Genomic DNA, 20,082 nt, shown 5'->3' with positions numbered 1-20,082 from the left:
AGTAAATTTTTATTTTTTATTTATGAAGTGCATAACAAACCTACCCTGATGCATAAGCCAGGCGTGGCTTTGGTTTAGAGAAAGGACCAAAGTTCAAAACAGTTCTTATGTTAGACAAACCAGTTCAGATCTAGATGATGAACATAACCTTCATTTTGGTGCCGTGGGGTTTCTCATCTAGAAACAGACTGTTTTCTTGAAGACTTAGAATTTCTTTCCCTTAAAATGTCTGCATTGCCTAGTTCTTTGTTTAGAAATCCTAGGGCTAACAAAACTCATAATTATTTTCTGACTCAGTTCAGTCTCTGGTGTAGCTGTGGCACACAACTTTCTGACCTTACTTGAAACATTTAATTGAAACCTTCCATCCATGCATAATGATTTCATTTTATAGCTTGCCTTATATAAAGCAGATTTAGGAAACCCTGCAATTATAACTATTTTTATGAATCGTCACATTTTCTTTAGACAGATGTTTCACTGTGGCACAATCACCCAACAAACCAACATCTAGAGATAACTTAATGGCTTCTGTTTAGTCTTTCCCAGCTCTAGCTTGCCATACATCATGAACTGTGTGTTTTCTAAACTGTAATTAACACTGAATTTTGACTATAAAGAAGTGTAAAATTTTACTGAATAACTGTTTGTTGCAAATTAAAAATGTATTTCTAAAAAGTCATTAGGCTATGAACATATTTTTAAAAACCTGTATCCTGGATGTTCTTAGTAAAAATGAAAATGCATTGGATGAGATTTTAAAACAAAGAAATCTTGATGGTACTTGGAGAAGCCTGTAACCAATGCACTGTAATATCCCACCTAGTGGCAGTGATCCAGCATTGCCTATTATTAGCACTAGAAACTATGTAGTGAATAATACTGGCAAATGCTAATCAATATAGTCAGAACTAGAAGCCTGTGAGAGTGCGCTAATATAGTATCTGTGGTCGTTCTCTCAAAGGTTTGCTTTGTATTGCTCCCAAAGGTTTCAACAGCAGTTATGAGCTCAATGCATAGAATCATAGAAGATTGGAGTTGGAAGAGAACCTCAGGAGGTCATAGTCCAACCCCCTTGGAGAATATCAAAGGGTATGCATTTATTTATTTTTGCTAATTAATGTCTGTGGGAGCAAATTTGGGTGAAAGATATGGATATGTCTTTACATTTTCCACAGATGCAAAAGGAGCCTAGCCATTACACCCCTTACCCCCCAGCTCTGAGGGTACAGCATGTACTACCTTCCAGCACCTGTCAGGTCTGCTTCCAGGTGCAACAGAAGGAAGTCATGCTATTAGGTAATGCCCTGTGTCTTTGGGGATTTTGGCCCAGAGAAGTTCCTGAGTTAAGGAGAGCACAAGAACAGTTTTTTGTTTGCAAATTTTGCATAAATTGTGAGCTACTAAAAGCAAGGTTTATAATTAAAATTGTCTTATCAGTCATGGACCGGGACCCCATTGTCCTGCATGCTATGGAAACACAGACTGAAAAGACAGTCCCTATCCCACACAGTTTACTATCTCAGTATAAGATAAGAGACAACAGATGAATACAGATTGGGGAGTACGAGGAAACAATGGCATAATCAACGTTAATTCCTCTTGTTTTAATGTCATTGCACAGCAAATTGGGAGCCAGAATTTCATCCCATATATGTTTAGCATATGTATAGATCTAAGTATATAATCCACATGCAGCAGTCAGTTTGTAATAATGCTTCATATGCAGTTAGGTGTGGCTCTATGACAAGTGTATTCTGTGTTATTAATTGGCTATGTCTATGGTATCTGTCTCCATCCAGGACTCGGGAATAAAAGATACATTCAGTTTGTATCCCCATTTGAAAAACCATCTGAAGGTGTAAAATTATGTTCCTCTTTGCTCTGAATTTTAAGGCGTCTCAAAAAGGATTTGTTATAAAATAGAGGATTAGACAGAAATAATGTTCTTAGTTTCAAAGCAGGAGAATGCAACTGACATCACTGCACCACTTTGCTCATCAGAGTGGAGATACTGACTATATGTGACATCTGAGTTCTTGTTGCAGTAACACTTTAAAAAGATTAGACTGAAATGGAAGAAAATACGTATACAAAAATTTCAGGCTAAACTAGATTAAAATTTACCTACAATCAGGAAGTGCAAGCTATTACCACTTAAAAGCAGTTTTTTAAGATGAGGCAAAGTATATCTTCCATGCACAAAGATTTGCAAAAGCTACAAGCACAAACATTTAAAAATTTCTAGCAAGTCTGAAACACCTTCCAAATTCTGCTATCTATTCCTTTCCTGTGACATGCTTGGGCAAATCCTGGCCTGACTGGATTGCAAAGCCACTGGTTTTAATAGGCTTGTGTGAGAGGTAAATAACACAGAGTCTTGCTTATTCTGTACCAGTTGCACATATTTTACATAGTTAGACAGAAGAACCTCAGAGTTACGAACACCTCAGGAATGGAGGTTGTTCATAACTCAGAAATGTTCGTAACTGAACAAAATGTTATGGCTGTTCTTTCAAAAGCTTACAACTGAACATTGACTTAATACACCTTTGAAACTTACTATTCTGAAGAAAAATGCTGCTTTCTCTTTTTTTTTTTTAGTAGTTTAACACTGCACTGTGCTGTATTTGCTGCTTTTTATTTATTTATTTTTGTCTCTGCTGCTGCCTGATTGCGTACTTCCAGTTCCAAATGAGGTGCGCAGTTGACTGGTTAGTTCGTAACTCTGGTGTTCATAACTCTGAGGTTCCTCTGTACTACATATCATACTGTAGTTGTGTTCACACTGATTTAAGTTTTTCCCCAAAAACAGACAATCTACTCCCTCACTTTTTTGAGAGAGGGAGAGAGAGAGGGCAGTTCATACTATACTGTGACACTCAAAATGTCAAGAGTTTGCATTTAAATGCTAATACCAAGACATTTTAGGACATAAATTGCTCTCTAAAATAATTGTATTTACGTGCTGGCATGAATGTCTATTATCCAGTGGAATAATAAAACTGAAGCTACAGTATATATTTCTGCATTATATATTGGTATTTGAAGGGAATTTAGAAATTCACAAGAATCTGGTCTTTTTTCCATTCCTGACAAGCCTAACAGACAGCTCTGTTCTGAAGCACGTGACAATTCTGAGACCTGATCATCTTTTATTGCTCTGTACTTATAGCTGCTGTATAAAATGAGAGGAATATATGTTCAGGCTTAGGCAGAAATTCATGTTTTTGAAATGTACAGGATAAGTCCTATTCCATTAAAAGGCTGATTCATAAATGCTCTGGCAATATAAACCTGTGCTGTCTGCGTGCAATGTTTTAGAACTTTTTACAATTTTGTTTGCTTTCATTGGTATCCGTTCTGGGCAGCAGCTACACCTACAAATGAGACATTCAGGCAGATAAGATGTCATTGTTATGCTCAGCATCTAGATTGGAACTTTTATCAAAACTAATCCTAAGCATATCTCAAAGATCTAGCTGTTTATACATTCAGATAAACACAATTTGTAACACTTTGGAATAGATTTGTCTGATGATTACAAATGATGATTCATCTTGCACATGGGATTCCAGAAATGACCAAAGTACAGATGGGTCACAATGATCACACCAATTTCCTTAAAGTCTAGGGAGCATTCAGATATGGAATTTTGGTTTATCGTGCTAGTGAAAGGAGGGGCCCACTATGTAGTTTGGTTCCATCCTCAGACTTTCTCAGAGTTTGTGTGTGTTGCTTTTTTAATGACCTCTTTAAATATTAGATGCTCTTTATAATATTGTGGATCTTGTGTTGAGAATTTTTTTTGGATGAAGGTCCTCCAGAGAACATGGGCCCTCTGACTCCAGTTCTACTGATCATGATAGAGAGAACACTCAAACTATTTTAAATTGGTCTCCACAGTACATGCCCAAAACCTTCTATACCTCACATATAGAAGAGTTCTCATTTTTAAGTATTCCGACAATTGCAAATCTACCTGAGTAATATATGTTCAGAACACAATTTATTTACATTTCTTTTGAATTTTGAAATAATGTCAGCTGCAAACCCTGTTCTAGGTTTCTCTGCAACAACGAGGTCCATGTCTTCTAATTTATTTGAAAGACAGTCGCTGTATTTCTGTCTTGCTCTCTTTGGTTTTTGCCCAGTGAATGAGTGCAAATTCAAATGCAAAAGCTATGTTAATTTATGTCCTCCTTCTATCCAGCCATCAGCTCCCTCACAGGTTATTCCTACCAGATCTAAAGTCTCAGTAGAGGAGGGTACAGAGATGCCATGGGTGGCAGTGCATACCATAATAAGCAGCTCATACACCCAGCCCAAAAGCCTATCCCAGAACACCCCTTCACAGATGAGACTCTTCTTAAGGCAACCCAGAACCATAAGTCACTGTATTAACCCTCTGACTCAGCAAGAGTGAGTTTTGTTGGATATTAGAATGGGTGTCAGCTCCCTGCCTCACCAGCAAACTCCTAGAGACTCTGCCAGACTAAACCTGCTTTGCAGGTAACATTCAGTGAGCCCGAGTTCTGCAGAGATGTCTCTCTGCAATGTCCAGTCTGTCTCGCTGGACACTCATATAAATTAAGTTGTCTGCCTCCAAAGAATCAGAGCACACACCTGGCTGATAGTTTAGATGAAGACTGATACTTCTTTTCAACATAATAGCCCTGAGATACATAAGAATGGCCCTACTGGCCAGATCAATGCTCCATCTGGCCCAATATTCTGTCTTCCAACAGTGGCTGGTGCCAGATGCTTCAGAGGGAATGAACAGAACAGGGCAATTTATAGCATGACCCATTCCCGGTCATCTAGTCTCAGCTTCTGGCAATCAGAGGTTTGGGACACCTAGAGTTTGGGGTTGTCTCTCTGACCATCCTGGCTGATATCCATTGATAGACCTATCCTCTGTGAACTTATATAATTCTTTTTTTCACCCATTTATGCTCTTGGCCTTAATATCCTCTGATAATGAGTTCCATAGGCTGAGTGTGTTGTATGAAGTATTACTTCCTTAGGCAGCAGACTTAAAAATAAATAAATAAATAAATTTCATTGTGAAGGTGTAAATAACATTTCCCTTTTTACATTCACCACATCATTCATGATTTTATAGACCTCTATCATATCTCCCCTTTTGTCTCTTTTCTAAAGCTGAACAATCCCAGTCTTTTAAATCTTTTTCTCATATGGAAGCTATTCCAAACCCCTAATCATTGTTGCCCATCTCTGTCCTCTTTCCAACTCTAATATATTTTTTTACATGGGGCGACCAGAACTGCAAACAGTATTCAAGGTGTATGCGTTCCCTGGATGTATATAGTGGCATTGTGATATTTTCTTATGTAGCCCTTTCCTAATGCTTCCTGAAATTCTCTTCGCTTTTTTTGACTGCTGAACATTCAGCAGATGTTTTCAGAGAACTATCCACAGTGACTCCAAGAGCTCTTTCTTGAGTGGTAACAGCTAGTTTAGACCTCATCATTTAAACTTGCTTGGGATTATATTTTCCTATATGCATACTCTTCACTTATCAACACTGAATTTCATCTGCCATTTTGTTGCCCAGCCACCCAGTTTTGTGAGATCTCTTTGTAACTCTTCACTCTCCACTTGGATTTAACTATCTTGAGTAATTTTTTACAATGGCAAAGTTTGCAGATGACACTGTTTACTCCTTTTTCCAGATCATTGATGAATATGTTAAACAGCACTCATGCCAGTACACATTCTTCAGGGACCCTGATATTTACCACTGTGAAAAATGACCATATAGTCCTACCCTTTGTTTCCTGTCTTTTAACCAATTACTGATCCATTAAAGGACCTTCCCTCTTATCCCATGATGTTTTACTTTTGCTTAAGAGCCTTTGGTGTGAGACCTTGTCAAAGGTTTTCTGAAAGTCTGAGTACATTATACCAACTGAATCACCCTTATCCACCTGTTTGTTGACACCCTAAAAGAATTCTAACTGATGGATAAAGCATGATTGCCCTTAGAAAAACCCTGTTAACTCTTCCCCAGCATATCATGTTCATTCATAATTGATAATTCTGTCCTTTTACAATAGTTTCAACCATCTTGTCTGATACTGAAGTTAGGCTTACCAGACTGTAAGTGCCAGGATTGCCTCTAGTGCCTTTTTTAAAAATTGGCATCACATTAGCTATCCTCCAGTCACCTGTACAGAGGCTGATTTAAGCAATAGATTATGTATCATAGTTACTAGTTCTGTAATTTCATATTTGAATTCCTTCAGAACTTTTGGGTAATACCATCTATTCCTGGTGACTACTGTTTAACAGCTTGTTCCCAAACCATCTCTATTGACACGTCAATCTGGGACAGTTCCTCAGATTTGTCACCTAAAAACAACTGGTCAGGCATTGGCATCTCTTCACTGCAGATAATGTGAGCTACTGATGCAAAGAATTCATTTAGCTTCTGTGCAACAGCCTTGTCTTCCTTGAATGCTCCTTTAGTACCTTGATTGTACAGTGGTCCTACTGATGATTTGGCAGTCTTCCTGCTTCTGATGTACTTTAAAAAATATATGCTGTTAATTTTTGTGTCTTTTGCTAGTTACTCTTCAAATTCTGTTTTGACCTGCCTGATTACACTTTGAACTCTGGCAAGTCATGTGTAATTCTCTTCTTACTGTTTTTGTTTAGTTTTTAGTTTTGAGTATATAATAGTTTTCATGCAGCTTGCAGGCGTTTCACTCTTGTGACTGTTCCTTTCCTGTTTCCATTTAACTAGCTTCCTCCTTTCATATAGTTCCCCTTTTTGAAGTTTAATGGTATTGTGGTGGGTTTCTTTGGTATTTTTCCCTCTGCAAGAATGTTAAATTTAATTACATTACAGTTGCTATTACTAAGCAGGAAACTATATTCACCTCTTGGATCAGATCCTGTGCTCCACTTGGCCTGAAACAAAAATGGCCTCTCCCCTTGTGGGTTCCAGGACTAGCTGCTCCAAGAAGCAGTCATTAATGGTATCTACACATTTTTATCTCTACATCCTGTCCTGAGCTGACTCATATTCAGTCAATATGGGGACAGTTGAAATCCCCTATATTTATGGGATTGTCTGTTTTCATAGCCGTTCTAGTCTCCCTGAGCATTTCACAGTCACCTTCCTCTTCTTTCCATGGATATTCTATGGTACAGCTTTATTCATTTAAGAGTTTTACTATATGACCCTATGCTTTCTTTTACATACATCGCCACTTCCCCACCAGCAGGACCTAATCTATCATTCCTGTATATTTTGTACCCTGGTATTACCATGTCCTATCAAGTTTCTGTGATACCTATTAGATCAGTATCCTTATACAATACCAGGCACCTAACTCCCATCCAGTAAACCTTAGTTTTACTATAAACTATTCTGTTTATTTAAATTATTTCATTGGGGAGGTAGGTGCTTAACCTGAAAAATCTGAAAATCCAGCTAGGCACCTGAATACCTTTTAAAAAAAAATCTGTCGCTCTGTGACTTTGGAGCCTCCATCCCCTGTTTCTGAAAAATTTTATCCTAAACCTTTTTTCTAAAAAAGTAAAAAATGCAAAACAAAACTGGTCAGAAAAGTTTTCACTTCTTCTTTTTTCTTTTTCCTGTTCTCATCAGCTTCATCTTAACAAGTTTTCTGACTGGCCCCTTTATGGAACAATTTACATGCTCTTATCAACTTACTGTTTAACAACTAGCACACTTCGTGGCAGTTTTTCTACCCCACTCCAGATCATTTTGGTTGCTCAAGTCACACACAAAGCGCAGATGCTACTCAGCTGGCATAAAGCCAGTTCCTATTCTACCCTCCTGCAATCCCCAGCAGAGGGGGCAGAGCAAATTCGCAATGGGCAGGGGCAGGAAGAAGGCATGGCCAAAGCACCCCATGCTCTGGTTATCCTCCATTGGTTCACAGTCCCTTGTTAATTATTGGCAGACGATGCATTTTTTTTTTTTTAAGAGTGGACCCAAACTGCTTGTCCTCATGCCTGGGGCTGGGGCCAAACAGGGAATCTGAGAGCCCCGCATCTTGGCTGCACTCAGTGGGAGCTAGGAACAGCAAAAAATCTAACCTCTAATGGACTTGCAAAGCTTACAGACCAACTAAATAAGCAGGTTTGTTTTCAGGGTCTCTAACACCCTCCGCTGAAAGCTTGTATAACTGAAAGCTGATTGTATTGACATTAGTAGGCAATGGTAATTTCACATTTTCCGTTATTTTCTTCAGAATGACAGTCAAATATTCCAGCAGATGCTTACAAATCTGCCATCTTTTTATGCACTAGGGGCTGGATCCAAAGCCCACTGAAATCAGTGGAAAGATTCCCATTGACTTAAGTGGGATTTGGATCCCACTCTTAGAGAAATTCTCAGAGAACTGCGTGACATAGTCATCTACCTATGCAAAATTAAAGAAGAAAGTGCCATGTCAATGTGATTCTACTCTTTACATGCTGGAAAGGCTGTCAGACCAGTTACAAAAGTCTTACATTATGCACAGGCAGGAAAGAAGGCGTTGTTCCATTTTCTACACTACAGAAATATATAAGGCTAGATCCTTGGGCCCACTACTGGGGTGCAACCAGCCACAATGCTTTCTCTACCATCTGCCTGCAGCTTTTCCTTATGTCCTGGGGATCCATGACACCCAGCATAGAAGGCATTTCTGGGCAAAAAGTAATATATGGCCCCAGAGTTCCCTTGTGCTCTAAGTATCCCTGACTGCTGGAGCAACCCCTTGGGTCTGTTTCATTTACAGACCTCCTGCCAACCCCATGATCCCAGGGAGGAAGTATAATGATGGCTTAATGCCTCTTTTAGTCTCCTCCTTCTGTCCCGCACTGAATGCAGGTTACTCAGACCAGACATGGAGCCCATAGAATACATGTGAATCCTTCCAAATTCAATCAAAAACTTCTTGCTCAAATGTTTGTGATAAAACAGGTTCTGATGTATGTGTTTCATTGTAAAACCATGTGCAAGTGTGCTGGTTCCTATGGGATTTACTGGGTTATTGTCTCCGAAAGTGGGGCTAGTGGCCCTGTTAGACAACACCATGTGGCTTATTCCATGTGCCGTTGCAATGAACCCAGGACAAATTGCTGCACAAACAATTACTCTGATTCTGCAAAGGAATATATCCACCTGGAGTGTTAGTCCTGCAAAGTCCAAGTTCTTAAAATTGTCAGAGGTCATTTTGTGTGACCATATGGTGAATCGAGGGTGATTCTACGTACCCCCAAAGTAAGGATCTAGTATATCAGAGTTAGATGTTGAAAGCTTTAGGAAGTGGCCAGTTAGAGTTTGTATTAAAAACCAGTTGAGTACTGCCACCTTCTAATAGAAATCATATAGGTTAATTTATGGTATACAGTTGTTATACAAAATAGGACTGCAAAAGAGTTTATCCTGGCTGATGTTGATACAATAAATACCAGAGGAATTACTCATGACTGTGGCACTATTTTAATGGGTTGAGAGAGAACGCATTTGAAGTTACTGTAAAACAGGCTAAGAGTCAAACAATTCCTATTAGTCAGCCTGCTGAGAGAGAGACTATAAACCTTTAGATGAGGTTGAAAAGAGTAATGCTGCTTTTGCTGAGAAGTTGGTGGCTGTTATATTTAATGAACGTGACAACGATGATAAATGCCTAAGAGGAAGCCCTCCAATGATATTTTTACTACTTTAATCCAAAGTTTAAGAATAATGTGCAGCTTTATGTCCTATTGATGCTTATCTGGACATTATATACAGAGTGCCTCATAGAACTGACTGTACTTCTAATGAAAAACCAATCATTTCTTTCTTTAGCTCCGCCTCCGGCAATTCCTATATTACTGCACCATAAGACTAAGCCTCTTCCACATGAATAATGGAGCTGAGCTAAATTTCAGATAACCAATTCAGTTTTAGAGTTTGGTGCTTTGGGATAACCATTTGCAATTTCACGGGGGGAGAAATCATCATTCATCTTGCTGTAGAACATGCATTACTGTGTCCCTTTCAGATATGCTCGATTTCAAAGTAACCAAAATTCAAGTATGTGAAATATGCATAAGCAAAATGAAAAAGAAAATGCAAAATGTTATCCCAATCAAAAATCTTCCCCTTTTCTTACCTCCAGTTTATTAATAGCCTCTTCCTTAGTAGACACTTACATAACAAAAAGTGTTTGAACCTCTCTTGTAATACTTCACTGGAGGATAGCCTTGCCGCATGCCCTTTTCTGAAATGCATAATACTTAATAACCTGCCTTAGCTTAAATATTTGACAGTATTTATAGTCATCTTCCTACCAGTGTTTATTTAGAATCCACTTTCAGTACAATTGAGAGCTTATGACTGGAGTTGCAGAATGAGAGAGCTTCTTAAAGGGGAAAATGTGGAGAATTCAGATCTAGAAGATGCATATGTCGATGTAGCTTGGGATACAATGAATTAGTGATGAGTAAAGCAGCATCAGTGGAAGATAAGAGACTATATCATAGTGAAGAGGATTCCTCTGTAAATGAATCCCATGAAACGTTTGCACCACTTAGCAACCCAGACGTCGACTGACTTGAAATACAGGCACAGTAACAATTAAATTATTGACTAAGTAATTAAAAGAGAATCTCTAAAAGTACAGTACTTTTTTTTTCCCCATTGGATTAAGTACCTGTCAGTGGAGGGGATACTTATCTACATCAGGAGGAGACAGGAAATGCAGCGGGATGCCTGCAGCTGCCAAACTGGGAGAACAGGAAGGGCTGAGAGAAACATAATGAAACAAACTGAAGAAAAGGAAGTAGACAGGGAATTAGGGCTCAGTTATGCAAGGCACTGGGCACTCTGGCCACAATTTAGCAAGGTATGTCCATTGATGTCTCTGGTTTGGTCACATGCTCTGGTCACATGTTTGGTCACATGTCTCTGGTTTGGTCACATTAGTATCCTGCTAAACTGGGGATGAAGTCAAAGGGGAATAGTCCTTTGCTTAAGCGCATAGCTGGATTGGTGCTATTGTGCTCAGCACCTTGAAGGTTTGAACCCAGAGGTTCCTTAGAAAAACTGTAGAACAACAAAACTAAGAACCAACATCCCACTGTTGTCCCCCCCACCCCGCCTTCCAAAAGGGGATAGAATAGTTCTATGTATAAATAACATTAGAATTCAGGCAACAATAACTGAGAGCATAAGGAGGGAAATGAGCACACTTGGATGTGGATGTTATAAGCCATATCATCTACTCGACTGAGAATGTCTGAGAGCAAAGAATTCTGAATTCTAATTCTTTCTTTGCTAGTGACTTTATTTATGGGCTCAACAAAGTCATCCCGCATCTGTCTCGACATCCCCATCTGTAAAATATGGAAGATAATATTTATCTGTCATACATGAATGTTAGAGAGACAAAGTGAGTGAGATAGTATCTTTTATTGGACCAAATTCTGTTTGGTGAGGGAGACAAGCTTTCGAGCTTAAACAGAGTTCTCCTTCAGGTACAGGAAAGTTATAAGGATTGCATCAGGTTTGTACAGCACTTTTAAAATGTGAAGTACTATGCAAATATAACTGCTAAGAGTGATGAGGCAGCCTTTCTAAGGGAAATGGGTGGCAATCAACTCCAAAATAAATTATTTTATATAGTAACATGTCTTTGGCTACATCAATTTATTTGAATCATCTATTTGGATTTGTAAAACATGCTCATCAAAATATTTTTAATCCGTTAGAATGGATCAAAAATTTTCAGATAAAAACATTTCCTGGAAAAAAAAAAAGATTTCATGGAAAATGAAACTCCTCCTGAGAAAATGTCATTTACAGTTTTTTTTCCCCCATTTTTATAGGAAGATTCCAAACAAAAAGTGTTGCTTTTATTGCTTTTTTTGGTTGGTCGTCATGATCTGAAATGAAACAAAAAAATGGAATATGAAATTCAACTAAATTAAAAACCCCATTGAAACAAAACAAACTGCAATTTAAAACTAATGCTTTCAGTTCAAATTGCATTTTTCACTTCTTTTTTTGATTTGCAAAAGCAAAAGATTACGACTAACTGTTTTCAGATTTCCCACAGAAAATGAAAAATTGCTAATGAGAATTTTTCATTCAAAATTTTCCATGGGGGTAAGAGAACAGTTTTTTTTCAACCAGCTCTATCGTCCACATAAAATATTTACTAAACAGTAATTAAAGAGCAATTTACAGATTAGCTTAGTGCACAAAAGGCTCCAACTTTCCCAAACTTAGAGATAAAAGAGCCTCAACTCAACATCCCCACAGGGAAAACAACCTTTTAAATAGATGGCATGTTAAAAGCCCTCCGGGTTCAACAAATTCAGGCTCCCCTGGACCAGTTGGGGACAGTCCAGAGCTGAACATCTATCACTGACATTACTTTGTCATCTGCTGCCTTCTGTTTGTATCTTCCAGAGAAGAAAGAACTTGGGGATGTAACATAGATCTGTATTTTAAAAGGGAAAGGAATGGATCTGTTCCAAGAAGTGCTACTCCTTTCCTATAAACTCTCCACCTGTAAACTTCCAGTCAAGGTCTGTGAGCTCCGTGTGTGGAAGGCATGCAAGCTGAGGCCCTATATGAGCCTTAAAAACCCAAATGACCACATGGCCATACTGGATGATTAAGACTTAGAGGAGAAAATATGAATGAAAATGAGAGTGAGCACATGGAGCTCAAAGTATCGGGAGGAAATTGTTTAAAGGAATAATAAATGGAGAAGATCGTGGGGTGCAAAAGTAAAAGAGTACAATATGTGTGCTCTGTGTATGAGAGACACTGATTGTGTATGTGTGAATAATTGCTTTCTACAAGTATATGAGCCTTCTGGCTTTAAGATCTGTTACATTTCTCAGGTTATGGCACCTTAGGGCTAGATTGTCCGTGATCCTTGAATGGTTGGGGAGAGAAGAGTGTTGAGACATTGCCTGCTGTTGTTTCCTCTAGAAGAGTTCAGCTCCATATCTTCCCCCCTACTGCAGACTGTGAGTAAATGACACACTCTAGCTCCAAATTCTTTTTACTCCCAAGTGTACCATTGATTTTTATTTTAATAACCCTCTTCTTAATGTTAGACACTGAAAGTTGCTTTCTTACTAAAGAGGCCTTGCTTGCCAGGCAAGTTTTCCCAAGTTTTCTCTATTTGACATGGTCTGAATGCTAATAATTGAATTCAGATCTTCATAAAAAAGGTTCAGTGCAATGCTGGGGTGAGACACTGAAGCTTATGCTATCTTTCTGAAACTTGATTCTTGCACTGTATTATGATTAAGGTTAAGATTTTGTCATGGTTATTTTTGGTTAAAGTCATGGACAGGTTGTGGGCAATAAACAAAAATTCATGGAAGCCCATGACCTGTCAGTGACTTTTACTACAAATAATGGGGAGGGGGAAGTGTGTTGACTGAAGCCCAAGCATGGGAAAGAGAGCCTGAGCCCCACTGTGGGGAAGGGGTTGACAGTTCTGGGGGCCTCCCACTCTGGGGCTGAAGTGGAAAATGTCATGGCAGTCTCTGAAAGTCACAGAATCTGTGACTTCTGTGACCTCAGTGACACAATCTTATCCTTAATTATGGCTGATGATGATAAAGTCTGTGGATAGCCTGCTTGTTTACAGACTTCAACCAAATAACTGCAATGCCTTGAAAAGAGATGGAAGAGCATCAAATCTATAGGTGGTATCTGTATGCTCAACAAATCGAAGTGCAAAATTAAAGACAAGGGCCAACATTTTTACAGTTATGACCTAATGCGTGTTAATCAAACTATAGTCTCCCAAGTGTGAAAATTTTGGCCTAGAGTAATTTTTTGGTTTTTGGCTTTCCTGATTTTTAGCCCAGTGATCTTTTTCTTTATATTGCTATTAAATATTAAAGTGTGGTGGTGGTGGTCACTTTGGGCTCCATTTATTTCAGTGGCACTAAATGTGTGGCAAAATCTAGCAGGCCCATAAATCTTTGGTGTGGCATAAGGTGCTGACTAAGGCCTTGATCCTGCAAAGACTTAACATCTTTGTTTAATTTTTACACTGTATTTTCCATGACTTTAATGTAACTACTCAGAATACATAAAATTTAAACGTGCATAAGTGTGTATTCTAACATACCTGTAAATCTTTTTCATCTTTTTTTTAAATTATGGTGAGATAAATGTCAGAGGGAACTACCTATGATGACTGTTGCCTCACTTCCCTACTTGGCAAAGGGATTACATGGCATTAAACAAGTTACAGAACCTTCAAACATCCTTCAGCTATACTACATTTAAAAGATTAAAAGCATGACTTAGATATGGCTGAAAATGCTCACTGAGACTAGACAGGAAAAACCAAGGCAAAGAGGACTAAAATACTTTTCCATGTAGTACATAGTGAGAGGAGATGCAATCTACACAACCATCACATACTTCCAAGATGGTCCCCATATGACCATAGTTGACTGTTGCTGTTTAATATATTAAAGGGCCAGTTGAAAGAAGAAAAGCATGCTGGGCAAAGGTGTGTGTGTGTGTGTGTGTGTGTGTGTGTGTGTGTGTGTGTGTGTATATATAATGAATGAGCTTGCTGCTGAAAGTCGCTGTTGTGGGCTTGCTGTTAGAGAAAACAGATGACTGGTTATGCAAGGATAGCTAAGGAAATTGAAGGTGAAAATTACTGAAAGCAATTAACTCATACTATGGTCTGGTCTTGAAAGAGGGAATTGTGCATATACAGCAAGAGGAGACTGGATTTCTTAACTGAGTGTGAGAATTTGCTTTTGAGCTGCATTAAAACAAAATCATGCCTAAAATTGTATATACTTTATTTGCTCTTTTAAATTGAAAACAAATTCTAAATTTTGTAAAAATTCTATACACCTTTTTGCCAGTGTAATGTGTTTCAGGTAATAAATCTTAGTGACATGGTACTAATATGATAGGGGAGTTTAACTACACTGGACACAATAAAGTATTGTAATGTAGTTCATATTAGGGTAGCCTAATATGATTTTAAAAACGAGGTCCTTACCTCCCAGTGAAATAAGACCAGTGTCTTACAATTTTGCACTGTATTACCCATGAAGGCAACTCATCCTGCAACTTGTTCTGCATAAACAGAAATGTAGGCCTAGTCTGGATTCTCAAAGGAATCTAAGGGAGTTAAAAGTGCAATGGTAGTTAGGCACTTCACTCCTTTAGGCATCTTTGAAAATCCCAGCCCATGTATATTATCTAAGAACTCGAGACCACGTGGTCACTCACAATTAAACAAAACAAAACATACTATGTTCTTGCCTGATCCCTTTCTCATGCCCTTGGTTCCCCCAGCTTATTTCCATATTCTTCTCCTCCCACATTGTTAAATACCATTCATGGATTTCAGGGGAAGCAGCTGTGGAAAAATGATAGCTCACGCTACAGTGATCCTAATTCAAAACGTTCCCAATACTCTAAGGAATAGCAGTGGCCCTGTCTGCCTCTTGGTCTGCAATTTCCCACTCCTACTGACTTGTGCAGCTGGAAGAATGGGAGAACAAATTACAGTGTGGTGTGAGGGCCAGATTTTCATTACCACTAGGCCACTTTATACTGCTCTGATCATGTAAACAACCCTTCCCACTTGAAGGCCCCTTTACAGAACTGCTGTAGTGTGAGCTGGCCTTAATGGAAATGAGTCAGGCTCCGAGGGTTTATTGTGTAAGTCTGAATGTATGATGTGTGTGTACAGAATATGCAGAGATTCTTAATAAGAGGTTCTGTCTAGGATTTCTGGTGACATAACAAACCACAAGAAAGCATCCTGATGTCCACAAAGTGGAAGTATTTATGCACGTTTGTTGCTGCTTATTTTCATATTATTATTAAATTGCCTTTTGGCTCCTGCTTTGCAGTTATTCTCTCATGTGGAGACATTCAAACGGCTTCAGTTTCAGTAGTTCTATAACTGATCTTCCTAAATGTTCAAAAAATGCATTTTTCATTGTTTTGCTGTCAGGTCAGTGGAATATGACTTCCTGGTGTCAGATTATTTTTATGATTGACAGGAATTTTTATATTTGCACAGGACTTTTTGCTGAAACACACCATATTGTTTCTCTTCCTCATTATATAACTCGATATGTCCCAAACAATTCTAAATATTAATATCTACTTTAAAAAGGGAGATATTTTTAAAGTCAAACACATTTCTCCTTTTACAATCAGTCTCTGAGTGAGAAACTGCTTTACTCATTTATTTCAAAGCAGAGTCACAGAGTGTAAGGCCAGAAGGAACCACCAGATCATCTAGCAGTGAAAGTGATTCAATTATTATTTAATCCTGTATTATAACCTTGGAGTTGTATGCTACATTCTGTAAGCAGAGTCAGGATGAGCTCTACTCTGACATCTGGTGGTGAATTATGGCGAGTGTGGAAAAGAATTTCAGAGACTGATCGTGTTTGCATAGGCACACCCGCTCCACCTAGCATAGCCCACGGCAGCCTAAAATAGTTACTTTCGCAGCTGTGGGATCCCCAATTTCTTTGTTATTGGGGCAGGAGGAATAAAGTGTTGTCATCCTGTGCTAACTAGTGGAGGAGCCTGAAGCTATACTGCGGAGCAGAGCAGTTGTGGAGCCACGGAGTGAATGGAGCCGAGCAGTTTGTGGGGACGGCTGGAGCGGATCACGGAACAGCTGGTGGAGCAGAGCAGCTAGCAGAGTGGAACAGCTGTGGGGTGGGTGGAGCGGCCCACAGAGCGAGCGGAGCTGAGCAGTTTGCGGGGATGACTGGAGCGGATCACGGGACGGCTGGTGGAGCAGGGCAGCTGGTGGAGCAGAGTGGAGTGGCTGGTAGAGCGGAGCAGTTCATGGAGAAGGCGGAAGGAGAACCCTACAGAGAGGCAGGGCAGTTGGCCCGGACCACATAAGGTGCCCCTTTCTACCGAGGCTGGGGAAGGGGAACCTCTGCAGATAGACTCTCGAACTCTGGGGCTGCACTGACCCGGGACAGAGACTTTTGGGTTGTGAGACTTTTGGGACTGGGGGTGATTTTTGGGTTGCTGGACGCTAGGGACATTTGGGGTATTGGACTTTGGAGTCTTGGGGTGATTTGGGGGTTGCTGGACTCAAGAGCCCAGGGAAAAGGACACGGCCCAATTTCCAGGAGTGGGTCTTTGCACGCGGTTTTTAAGATGAACTCTAGTTAAGATGTTTTCCCAATTTAATGCTTGTTGTTTATCTCATGTAATTAAACCTTTTCTGCTACACTAAGACTCTGTGCTTGTGAGAGAGGAAGTATTGTCTCTTTGAGGTGCCCAGGGGTGTGTGTAAGATTTTCCCAGGTCACTGGGTGGGGGCTCAAGCTGGTTTTGCATTACGTTGTAGGGAAGGGACCCCTGTGTATTGAACCCAGCCCTTGCTGCTTTCAATTCGGCCTGGCAGGTTAAAATTCTAATTCTGTCATTAGACGCACTTAGCTCTAACCGCTCCATTGTGTTGTGAAAATTTTATCTTACACATGTACATGATTTCAAACTGTGCCATAGGGTCTCTGCTATAGGCTGAGGATAAGGAAATGCTAGTTCTATATGCTGCACAGAAGGAAATGGACACTGTTGTTTTTAAACAAAGGCAATTGCCTTCTTCCACAGATAAAACTTGAGAGATGGGAGATTTACCTTGCAGAGTTTTGGTCAGCTGTTCCCGTTAGTGAGAGAGGTTTGGAGGACAACAGAGTTTGGAAACTGCATACCCTCCCAAGCCTGTAGATCTCTAGGAGTCACAGGGAGGTACAGCCACTTTATGGTAAGACAGGAGCTGCTCTGTGGGGATAGCTCCTGGCTCTGCTGGTATCTTTTTCTCTCCTTCCCTAGCAAGACAACTACAGCTAGATATGCACTGCTATTTGCTGGGTCCCTCTGCGGTTGAGCAGTAGTAGGGAGGAAATGCGGACTTGATCTGGATTTTGTGTAGCAAGGAGGGAACAAAACTGCAAGGAGTGGCATATCTTCTGCATCATGCTTACCCCTGTTGACCTTTGCACTCCATCCAAGTGTGGCAAGGGGGAAGACAGAGCTGCAGAGGTGGCAGTACCCTCTTTCTATGGGGAAAGAAATCAACTTGCATGGGGCCCATCTGTGCACGATCCACTTGGAACAATCTGGTCTATTACTATTATATCGTCATCTCAAAAGCATCCTATTATCAAGGGTATGAGCAGAATACTGCACACATCCCACCCCCAGCCAGGAAAATCCTTGCAAATCATTCTTTCATTCCAGTGAAGTTTGCTTCCTTGGCCACTATCCTAAGTAAAATCTGAGATTGCAATATTGTGCAGGAAATGAGGGAGCAGTAAACCATTCCCGAGTTGACCTTGGCTTCACTGGAGTTGTTCACTTAAGCCAGGACTTCATTATGTTCTTTGATTTATTTTATTAATATTCTTAGCTAAATATTGGCTGACCTGATTTGGATCAAGTAAGACCTAACTCAAACCTTTGCCAAAATTCAGAGTAGACTTGAATCAACTTAGGTCTGAGGGCACTTTTTAGAGCTATCCTTCACTTTTGAGTGCATCTGAACTACTTGGCTGTAGCTGTCATTAGCAGTGGAAATGCTAACATAAAATGAGAGAGAGTACCTTTCATTAGACTTCCAGCAGAGTTTTTTGTAAATATGAGAAGTTGAGATATAATAGTCTGGATAAAGTTCAAATCAGCCTCTCAGTTCTTGAGTGCTTATCCAAATCAAACTCCAACCCCAAAAACTTTTGAGATTTACATATCACTAATCTTGGATTTCATTTTACAACTGCACATGAAACATAAAGGATAAGAATTAGCTCTGTAAATTCAGTTTAGTTACATACCAAAATACTTAGAATGTCTGGTGTTCATTTACTTGATTGGAAAATAAACTAGAAATCTGGGGCAAGATTCTCATCTAGTATAAGCTGGCATTGTTCCAAGGACTTCAGTGAAGTTGGTGGAGCTACATTGATTTGCACCAGCTGAGAAGCTGGTTTCAAATTAATGACCTTGCCTCTGTTTTCAGGAACCAGTATGTCCAACAACATAGTCATCTAGAGCTTAACTTTTCTATCTCCTCATTTATCAAGCATGGTTTTGTTTTGCAGGGATTTGTTCTTGTGGTCCAATCCGACAGAGCTGCCTAGATGCAATTATATCACTTTAGGGTGATTGGGGTAAAATTTCCAAAAGTACCTATGTTGCTCTTTCAAAAATTACTTAGGAGCCTAAATCTCATTGGAAGTCAGTGAGACTTAGGCTCCAAAGTACTTACGGGCCAGTTCATTGAAGTTACTTAGGTACTAAATATGTAGATTCAGTGAGATTGTCAACAATACCTATTGATTCAGTGGGAAGACTAATCTGTTTAGGAACTTTTAAATATCCCACCAAGTGCTTATCTGCCTCTTTAGGCACCAAAATATCCTTGAAAAATGAAAATCTTGGACTTGAGTCTCTTAAGTCATTCAGGTACTTACTGAGAAGAATAGACAAGCCTGTAACTAGAGCTGATCCAGAGAACAAAGGATGTGCCGTCTTCCAGGTGCTAAGATACGGGATGTGGACCTGAAGCTGAAAAGGATCCTAATGGGAGCGGGAAAGAATCCGCTGATTGTCCTTCATGTGGGAACAAATGATACATCTAGATTCTTGCTGAAACGTATCAAGGGAGACTATGCCCAGGCTGCGGAATGCACTTAAGGAAATTGAGGCTCAGGTGATCTTCAGTGGGATTCTGCCTGTTTATAGAGAAGGGCAACAAAAGTGTGTCAAGATTATGATGATCAACAAATGGCTCAGGCAGTGGTGCTATAAGGAGGGCATTGGGATGTATGGCCACTGGGAAGCATTCATGGACAGAAAACTCTTCTCTCGTGATGGACTTCACCTGAGTAAGGAGGGAAATAGATGTCTAGGATGGAGGCTGGCACAACTGATTGAGAGCTTTAAACTAAGGTCTAAACTTCCTAGTGTCCAGTATTTTATAGTCCATTTGTTTCTTTTGTGGTCACCATTGGTACTAAGCTTCAAATATATTCCTCTCCATCCCCGATAAATTTCTATTC

The 20,082-nt window shown here is 39.6% G+C and overlaps 1 long non-coding RNA gene across 1 annotated transcript in view; it reads right to left on the bottom strand.

Annotated features, from left to right (window-relative positions):
• The window catches only part of LOC116820800 (uncharacterized), a 61,721-nt gene that overhangs the window by 29,953 nt on the left and 11,686 nt on the right, over window positions 1–20,082 (bottom strand). The window lies entirely within an intron of this gene.

This window comes from Chelonoidis abingdonii, chromosome 7, assembly GCF_003597395.2.
Source record: "Chelonoidis abingdonii isolate Lonesome George chromosome 7, CheloAbing_2.0, whole genome shotgun sequence".
In the NCBI taxonomy this organism is placed as follows: Eukaryota; Metazoa; Chordata; order Testudines; family Testudinidae; genus Chelonoidis; species Chelonoidis abingdonii.
This window is presented reverse-complemented; position numbering and strand designations above follow the sequence as displayed.